This window comes from Mobula birostris, chromosome 31 (genome assembly GCF_030028105.1).
Source record: "Mobula birostris isolate sMobBir1 chromosome 31, sMobBir1.hap1, whole genome shotgun sequence".
Taxonomy (NCBI): domain Eukaryota; kingdom Metazoa; phylum Chordata; class Chondrichthyes; order Myliobatiformes; family Myliobatidae; genus Mobula; species Mobula birostris.
In genome coordinates, this window is record NC_092400.1 from 32285302 (window position 1) to 32295735 (window position 10434).

General features: G+C 42.4%; 1 long non-coding RNA gene across 1 annotated transcript; it reads right to left on the reverse strand.

The window, feature by feature from the left end:
* Positions 1-1373: 1373 nt before the first annotated feature.
* Positions 1374-10150, reverse strand: LOC140190899 (uncharacterized). The gene is made up of 3 exons (XR_011883713.1): positions 10056-10150; positions 9312-9385; positions 1374-1731 (listed from the first exon to the last, which is right to left on the reverse strand). It is a non-coding gene; the product is annotated as an uncharacterized lncRNA (long non-coding RNA).
* Positions 10151-10434: the final 284 nt, after the last annotated feature.

A 10434-nucleotide genomic window follows, 5' to 3' on the forward strand; every position in this document is an offset into this window, starting at 1 on the left:
TGGTGAATCCGTGGAATTGGTTGTCACAGGCAGCTGTGGAGGCTATGTCTTTGTGTATATTTTAGGCAGAAGCTGATAGATTCTTGATTGGTCAGAGCATGAAGGGATACAGGAGGAAGACAGGAGATTGGGACTGAGAGGAAAAATGGATCAGCCATGATGAAATGACAGAGCAGACTCAATGGGCCAAATGGCTTAATGCTGTTCCTATATCTTGCGGTCTTATGGATTGTTTCAGATTCTGGACTTGGCATTGAAAAAGCAGATTGGAATAAGCTAGTAAGAAAAGACTTTATTTGGTTTAGTCACCTGGCTTGTGATTGACTTCATTCATATCTCCATTTTACTGATATTATGCACAGAAACAACAACTTGAATAAGTGGCCCAACAAGGCAGCTTGCCTAGGAGCCCAGGCGTGCTTCTTGAATATTAAACCTTCAGATCAGCAAGTATCCTTGTCAAAATTGAAATGAAGGGTTAGAGGTTTCTATATATTAATGAAAGAAAACTTCCCAGGTCCCTATCTTTGCTGTCCATCCCTCTAATCTTTTTACCCATTACTCTAAGTCTGTAACTTTTGTTTTTAACCCTTATAGCTGGGGAAATTGGTCCTTCCTGCTCACTCTTGGGATCCACACACACAAAAAAAACAACAACACCAAGCTTTCCAGCCATTCCTCATGGTGGAAGATTTCCAGTCAAGCACCATCCTTGCAAATCTCCTCTGGACCCTCTCCGGTGCAATCACATCTGCCCTGTGATAGATTGTCCGGAACGGTACAGCAGACTCAAATTGTGGCCCAGTCAATGTAACCCCACTCCTCCAGATTGAATTCTACTCACCTCTTTGCTGCCCAACCAACTCATCCGAAAGTATGCTCCTCCATGCCAACTCCAGGATCAAATTTTGTATTTCTAGCAAACTTTATCATGCAACTTACATTAAAGTCCAAATTAGGGACTGGATACTGAGATCAACCCAAAACAACTTCCAAACATTACAGATCCTGCCAAAAAGTAAATTTTGGATCCAATTTGCCATTCAGGTGTTCTGATGAACTGAAACATTGATTCTAATTCTCTCTCTTGCTTACCTGTTGAGTATTTTCAATATGTGCTGCTATGTTTCACACTTCTAACATCTGTAATACTTTATTACAAATACCAATCTCTCAATCTCCCTTGGATCCTACTTGCTTTTGATCTTGGTGCCTACTTGCTTTGATAATCTAGCCCCCGGTAAGCCTCAGGCTCGCTCAGCTCGCTTCAGTCTGGGGGGAGCAGCCTTCGGCCCCGCCAAACTGGGTAATCAAGTTTGTGTGGATGCTGTGTGATGTACCCCACCCCACCAAATAACAGACCGTACACCATATGCAATTAAATAATTATACTTTTATAGATCTTGCTGGAACTATGTAATTAATAGAGATAAAATATAAAAGGAAAATAAAAGGCGCCAAACTTATCAAAGTTCAACCACTTTGTGCACAACAGTTGGAGCTCAATTAATGGAGTCTTCTTTCCACCATTCGATCCACTCTGACCCCCTCGACCCGCCGCCTGGGACCAACCAAGGTGGTTGACCAGATGCTCCACACGAGTCTGTCTTCGTCTCCTCTCCTCGCTGAAGACCCTGGGCCTCAGACTCCTGCTCAGGGTCAGTCCCGCCGTCCGGGGTCGCAGCATCACATCTCCTCTCTCTGTCCCCATCCCGCCTTCTGTGCCAAAGCCTGCGAAACACAATAGCTTACAGACACACAAGAAAGAATAACATCCATCCCTATTGGTTTGTTCTCTCTCTTATCAATAATATAACCCAAACAAGCAGAGGGAGAGCGAGAACTCCTTACATCGCAGTTATTATTACAGAAAAGCCGTTTTATCCTAACATAACAAAGAAGCCATTTTGATTAGCCTCAGCAGTAACATAAAAGAAGAAACCCCTTACAATAAAAACTACACAGATGAGAAAAACACCTCATGCATTGTTTATTTATTGAGATACAGCATGGAATTTACCCTTCCAACCCTTCGAGCCGTGTTGCCCGGCAATCCCCTGATTTAACCCTAGCCTAATCATGGGGCAATTTACAATGACCAATGAACCTACCAACCATCACGTCTTTGGGTTGTGGGAGAAAACTTGAGCACCCGGAGGAAACCGACACAGTCACAGGGAGAACGTACAAACCCTTTGCAGACAGCAGTGGGAATTGGACCTGGGTTGCTGGCACTGTGCAAACCACTTTACTACCATACTGCCCATCAATCCTCTTTGTTAGTTCTCCCACAAGTATAATTGTTACTCCCTTAACAGACCTTCCCTGAACAGAAATTACGATAATTTGCTGCAGATTTCAGCATCTGTTTTCTCTTCTGCCTTCCCTAAACAAATCTTTGTGATCCTCCTTGATTAATCTGTGCCGTGCTAAGTTAAAATTTATCTTATAATTAGAATTGATTCTAATAATTTGCTCAAAGTAAATTTATTATCAAAGTACATATATGTCACCATATACAGCTCAGATTCATTTTCCTGTGGGCATGCTCAACAAATCTATAGAATAGTAACTGTAATTGAATCAATGAAACTAGGGAATTCAACCAGAGTGCAGACGACAACAAACTTTGCAAATGCAAATATAAATAAATAGCACTAAGTATTGAGAATATGAGATGAAGAGCCCTTGAGTCTGAGTTCATTGGTTGTGAGAACATCACAATGATGGGGCAAGTGAAATTGAGTCAAGTTATCCTTTCACCATCCAAGTCAAACTAATTGGCTTATGACTAATTGTTTTATCTCTTTCTTCTTTTTTTTAAAAACAAGAATGTTTTAATGTTTGAGCGTTGCCATATTTCAACTTTGCTGACGACACCACCATCATTGGCCAAATCAAAGGTACTGATAAATCAGCTTGTTTAGATTATGAGGACACGCAGTCCTCTTTTATTGTCATTTAGTAATGCATGCATTAAGAAATGATACAATATTCCTCTGGTGTGATATCACAAAACACAGGACAGACCAAGACTGAAAAACTGACAAAAACCACATAATTTTAACATATAGTTACAACAGTGCAAGCAATACCGTAACTTGATGAAGAACAGGCCTTGAGCACGGTAAAAAAGTTCAAAGTCTCTTGAAAGTCCCACATCTCACGCAGACGGGAGAAGGAAGAAAACTCTCCCTGCCATACGCAGCCACAGTCTGACTCTGAGTCGTCCGAAAACTTAGAGCTCCGACCAGCCCTCCGACACCGAGCACCGAGCACCATCTGTGCCGAACGCTTCAACCCCAGCCCCAGTCGCCAGCAGCAGGCAAAGCCGAGGATTTTGGGGCCTTCCCTCCGGGGATTCTCAATCGCACAGTAGCAGCGGCAGCGAACTGGGCATTTCAGAAGTTACTCCGGATGTTCCTCTGTGCTCTCACAGCTGTCTCCATCAAATCAGAATTGTGCACAGTACTCTATTAACAAATACAATATCATTTCACCGGAGAAGCTATGCGCGCTATGTCGCGCCGCCATCTTCTCCTCCCTCCCTAGGAGGGAGAATGAAAATCTGGCAGGTTAGTGCCACAACAACAACCTCTCACTCGAGGTCAGTGAGACCTAGGTGCCGATTATTAACTTCAGGAAGAGGAAACCCAAGGTCCATGAGCCAGTCCTCATCTGAGCATCAGAAGTAAGAGATCAGTAACTTTAAGTTCTTGAGTGCTACTATTTTGGAAGACCCGTCCAAGGCCCACCACACAAGTGCAACTATGAAGAAAGCACAACACCTCTACTTGCTTAGGAGTTTGTGAAGATTCAGGATGACATCTAAAACCTTCACAAACTTCTATAGATGGGTAGTGGAGAGTGTATTGACTGGTTGCATCACAGCCTCATATGGGAACACCAATCCTACACCCTTGAATGGAAAAATCCTGCAAAAAGTAGTGGATATGGCACACTGCGTCATGGGTAAAACCCTTCCCACTATTGAGCTCATCAACATGAAACATTGACAGTGGAAAGCAGCATTCATCTCCTTCCACCCAGGACATGCATTTTTCTTGCTGCCGCCATCAGGAAGATGGTAAAGGACTCTCGGGACTCACACCACCAGGTTCAGGAACAGTGACTACATCTCAGCCATCAGGCCCTTGAACCGAATGGAATAACTTTCATTTGCCCCATAATTGAAGTGTTCCCATCACCAGTGGACTCACTTTTAAGGACTCTTTATCTCATGTTCTTGATATTGATTTCTTATTTTTGTTCCTTTCTTTTTGCACTGCACAGTTGGTTGTCTTTTGCACACTGGTCAAACACCCAAGTTGGGCGGTCTTTCATTGACTCTATGGTTATTGCTCTATGTATTTATGGACAATGCCCACAAAAATGAATCTCAGGGTTATATATATTGATATATGTACTTTGATAATAACTTTACTCTGAACTTAATAAATTCTTGTGATTCCCCTTGATTAATCTGTGCCTTTCTTAGTGAAGTTTTATCTTGTACTAGAATAGTGTATATATTACTAGAATTGATTATAATAATTTGCTTACCTTCCAAATCAAACTAATTGGCTTCTAATTATTTATTACATCCCTTTCTCTTTTTTTTCAAGCAACAATCCGATGTTGCCAAAGTCCAGTCTCCTGTGGTAAGGGAGGATTGGAAAACGATACATTTTTCTCACCAGCTTTAGTTTTCCATTTATTTACTCTGTACTCTTGCAGAGTACGTTGCCGCCTAAAGTCTCACAGACACAGAGCTCTGAAGAAGCAGCCAAGCAGCTCATGTGTTATTTATCTGGGTATCCAATCTCACTCTGGAACGTTAAATGATAGTCTACATACACACAGAATGTCATTTTATCAGTTCTATGGAATTATTTATCACTGTTTTGTGTTAAGTACTGTGATCAAAGACTTATTTGCTGTTGAAACAACTCCAGACACTGGTGCTGAGGTACATCCTGGGATGCACTGGGACACATCATCAGTGATGTAACCTGGGGTCATTGGGTGTTTCGGTTCTTTCAGCATCAGACACCCTTGCCCAGGTGACCCAGCCAGGTTTGATCAGGCTGATGTTGTCCTGAGGTGCAATATACACTGCTACCAGGATGATGGTGGAAAACTCCCTTGGCAGATAAAACGGGCAACACTTGACTGCGAGGCGTTTGAAGTTGGGTGTTCAGGACTAAGACAGAGCTGCCGTGTCTGTGCACCACGATGAGTTAATCAAAAGGTATACACCACTTCCTCTACGTTTAAAAGACTGAACTGTCCGTCTTTGTGAAGAATTATGAAGTCATCCAGCTGCAGTTAAGAGCCATTTTTCCTTAAAGCAAAGTACACAACAGTCCCTGATGTCCCTCTAGTACAACAATCTTGCTCTGAGGTCTTCAATTTTATTTTCCAGAGACTACATTCACCAGCAGGATAGTCAGGAATGCGGCTCTAAAGCCTCTGTGTTTCAATCATACCTGCAGTCTGGCTTGGCTTCCACCCTTCTGCTTTCTTAAAGGGGAACTGCTCTAGTGACCCCAGTCTGTGGTCTGGGGTCCGTCGACATCACTAGATTTGCGTATTGACAGGTTTTTAAAAAGTCTTAAAACAATGTTGCTTACTGAAGTCAGCAGTGATGTGTCTGTGGATTTTGGCTGTTGTGGTCCTTAACAGGAATATTTGATGGTTCCCATTGGAGCTGTACGCAAAGAATCACCACTTATCAGTGCCATCTTATCGTTTGCCATTGGCTAACTGGGCCTCTACTTGCCCCTTCAGTTCTGCCGTTATTGGGGATTAGCTACTCCAATAATTATGGTATTTGCAGTTACAAGTGGATAGGACATGCACATCAATACTCTTCACCTTCTACAGATCTGTAGCTGAGAGCCTCCTAACAGGCAGCATTACTGTGCGGTACAGAAACTGAACAGAACTGCAGGATGCTATAACGGGTAGTTAAGACAGCCGACTGACCATCATGGCGATGAATGCAGAAAGATGCCAGAAATATCATGAAGGATTCCAGCCACCTTGTTTTTAATCTCACTTCCATCAGGGAAGCGGCTACACAGCATCCACATTAGGACTACTACTACTACTACTACTACGTCGACTCAGGCCTAGGGGGCCGGCGTCGGGCACGATGACGGACTCTCCACTTCTCCCTCTCCCTCATCAGTGTGTGCAGTTCGTCTACATTAGCCGCCCTGCTGTCTTCTAGGAGCGTGTTGACCATAGTCTTGGGAGGGCACCCAGGGTTCATCCTCCCGTGCTTGGGGTCCTATATGATGACTAGGCTGGCAGGTAGCTCGGGGTGGTGTAGACAGTGCCCCGCTAGTTGCAGTCTTCTCGCCTTGGTTTTCGTGGTGAGCATCGGTAGGTTGTTATAGAGCTCAACGTTCATCATGTGCTGTTGCCAACTCAACTCAAGAGTCATCTGGAGCATTCGTGTATAGCAACCACCTAGAGACTTTCGCATCGTCTTTGTGAGTGTCCACGTCTCACATCCGTATGTGAGAATGGACTCTATGACTGCTATGAAGATCCTCTTTTTAAGCCCTCTGGTCAGGTTCGACTTCCAGATTTCCTTCATAGCCCTCCACGCCAGTGCCTTCCGTATCTTTATGTCCTTCTCCGAACTCATCATTTTTGACCCGTCAGGACCACCAGACTCAAAAACAGTTCCCTTCCCCAAGCTATCAGGCTAGGCACCAACTCCACCCATTAACCCAGCCCCACCACCATGACATTATCATCACCTGGTGTCATCTTATACACATAAATCATTCTCTGTATATAACAGTTACTTGTCTATTATGTTTTATAGGAATATATTTATAAAATTTTGCTTTATTGTGTTCTTTATGTTTATTGTGCTGCATCGGATCTGGAGTAACAATTTTTTCGTTATCCTTTACACTCTGGTACTGAAGAAGAGCAATAGGCAATCTTGAATGCAGACTTCATAGTCCTATAATTTCTTCAACACAAAATATTCATAATTCACCGATTATCAGAGGTATAAATTATACAGCCTTGAGATTTGATTGCCCATAGGCAGTGACAAGTCAAGAAACCCAAAATAACCCAATTAAAGGAAAAAAATAAAAACTGTGCAAACAATTGAAGTGAACGACAACAGCATTCCGAGCCAAAATTGAGACGTTCATTTAGGAAGAAGCACTAAGAATTTTTATCATTTAGCCAGTTTGAAGAATTTTCACTGGCAGAAGCAACAATCACTGGTAAACATTAATTATGAAAGCAGAAGGAACGGGATTATTTTCCCATCCAAGATGAATTCATAACTAGTCCTGACTCTGCAGGCAGTAGTGTGAGAACTTAGGGCCAAAGATGATCAAAGCAACAATGATCAAAGATCATTGATTAAGCATATGGCCCACCACTCTGAGGCATTACGCTTTGTTTATAAATAGCGGGCATTTTATGTTATATCACTGGCTGAGCTACAAAGACTGGATAGCTATGAACAAGTGGCCACTCTGTGTGGCAAACATAATTGTATGATGTCATTAATGACTCATATCGTTATGTCCTTGAGATATTCATCAGAGGGACATGATAATACCAGGTAGCTGCTTTTACAAAGCATACTTGGACCAAAGGCAGGAAACTCCAGCTCCAGGTTTGTCCTCGTGGTTTACTCCCGAAGCCTTCCCCATGTGTGCGTATAGCAGTAAGGCAGCAGAGGTTTGAGATTGGACATTTCTTTCTCCTAGATGAGCTGCCAACCATGGCTGACAAGCCCCAGCTACCCGAAGCAACTGGTTCTAAGGTGCAAGTAACCTGCCTCTGCCCCTTCACCTGTCAGTAAAAATGGTTTCACAGGGCTTAGTAGCTAAGCCAGACATGAAGGTCAGGAGCTGGACTCGGTTGTGAAAGGTTATTTAAGATGCATACCATTGGGACCATTTAATACAGGGGTTCTTAACCTTTTATTATGCCATGGGCACCTTTGTCAGCCTATGGACCCTTCTCAGAATAATGTATTTAAACATGCAAAATATTATTGTGTGATCCAGAATCTCCGGAGGAGAAGACCCCGAGTCCTCGGCTTTGCTTGTTGCTCAGCGGCCGGGGCGGGGTCGAAGTGCTCGGGAGACTGTATCGGAGGGGCTGGTCGAAGGCTCAAAGTTTTCGGACGGACTCAGTCGGCTGTGGTTGGGTGCTTCCAATGCATCGGCAGTTGTCGGCACCTGGAGGTTTATGGCAGGGAGAGTTTCTCCCTTTTACTGCCTGCTATCGGGACTATTGGGAGTCGATCGGAACTTTCAGACTTTTTTTTACCGTGCCCATGGTCTGCTCTTTATCAAATAATGGTATTGCTTTGCACTGCTGTAACTGTATGTTATAATTATGTGGTCTTCTCAGTGTTAGTCTTTGAATTGTACTGTTCTTTTTGTGATATCACTCTGGAGGAACATTGTATCATTTCTTAATGCATGCATTTCTAAATGATGATAAACGAGGACTAAGTGTCCTCGTAATCTAATCTAAAATAAAATACACAGAATTACAAAATAAATCAATTATATTGAAATACAAATATTGAAATATTTAAAAAACAAACTTGTGGTAGCACTATGTGCTTCTTTACTAATACATTAAATAACAAGACTATAGATTTTGTAACAACTGTAAAGTGATATGAAAATATCTGTGATTTCTAATGGTGACAAAGTCACAGGCACTGCTAATACTGCGTTCATCATTGAAGGAAATGCTGAATTTCAGTTAGAGGTTAATAAAACTAAAGATGTAATTTTTTTTCTTTTCCCAGTTCACAGACTCCCCCTGGAATTTATCCACAGATCCCCCTTCCCCCGAGGGGGGCCGTGGACACCAGGTTAAGAGCCACTGATTTGTGGGAGTCATCATCACTACCAGCCCCAGTTACAATGACCTTAATGAACCACTAAATAACATAATCCTGTTCTTTCTACCCCAATTTATGGCTGAGGCTTACTCAAATTAAAGGTTGCCATCCTGAACATCCTGCTTACACATTACTCAAATGTGAGCTAAACAATTTGTGCACTTGAAGAGGTGACAAAATATAAATAAAGTCGATTTCCTCAGGATATTCTGTCCCTCTTCTCAGTAATGTTTTTCCACACAGAAAGCACTGAGATTGCTGTTCAATGCCAGCAAATTTGCTCCGTATTGTGCTGAGTATTTAAAATCCTTTTTGTTATGTTTTTATTCTTGTCCTTGATCCTTCCCCCTAGATTCAAACCCTTCTTTCCCTTTTCCTCTCGGTCCGCTGTTTTCTTTACCTTAGCTTCGAGGTAGGAAATTGATTTCTCTGTGTGAGCCTCACAGCAGGATATCCTCCTTGCTTCAATCAGATCTGGAGGCACAGTGAGACAGGGACAGGTTGGATAAGATAAAAATCCAGGGAGGCTAACAGCTTCTTATTATGTAACCTAGGCATCTAAATATCAGTGCCTTATTAAAAGGGAATGTTAACCCACCAGATACTGGATCCCTCAGAGAAGGCGATATTAAGCATTTTTAAAGGACATTCCAGGTTGCTTACTGAGAGTTTGACATAAAATTGACAGAAACTCTAGAAAATCAGGGTTCCCTGATTTTAGCCATTTTACTTTGTTTCTCTAAATTTTCAAAGGTCAAAATAAATTTATTATCAAAGCACATACATGTCGCCATATACAATGCCAAGATTCATTTTCTTGTGGGCATACTCTGTAAATCTATAGGATAATAATCGGAACAGAATCAATGAAAGACCGCGCCAACTTGGACATTCAACCAGTGTGCAAAAGACGACAAACTCTGCAAATACAAGAAGAAAGAAAGAGTAATACTAAATAAGCAAGCAATAAATATCAAGAACATGAGATGAAAAGTCCTTGAAAGGGAGCCGATTGGTTGTAGGAACATTTCAATGATGGGGCAAGTGAAGTTGAGTGAAATTATCCCCTTTGGTTCAGGAGTCTGATGGTTGACAGGTTAAAACAGTTCCTGAACCTAGCAGTGCAAGTCTGAGGCTCTCATACCTTCTTCCTGATGGCAGCAGAGAGAAGAGTGCACGGCCTGGGTGGTGGGGGTGCCCGATAATGGATGCAGGTTTCCTGTGACAGCACTTCATGTAGATGTGCTCAATGGTGGGAGGGTTTTTACCCATGGTGGACTGCGCCATATCCTGAATGACGTCTTGGAGCTTTTCCCGTTCAAGGGTATTGGTGTTTCCATAAGAGGCTGTAATTCAGCCAACTTTCAGGGGAAATCCCAGGAATGTGAAACAGCCCATCATTCTTCCAACTCACTGCATTCCACACTTTGATATCTCAGCTAAATGACCTTTTTTTAAAAAAAAGGCATCTGCAGGCAAATCCAACTTCAGTTTTCAAATCAAGTCAAGTTTATTGTCATTTA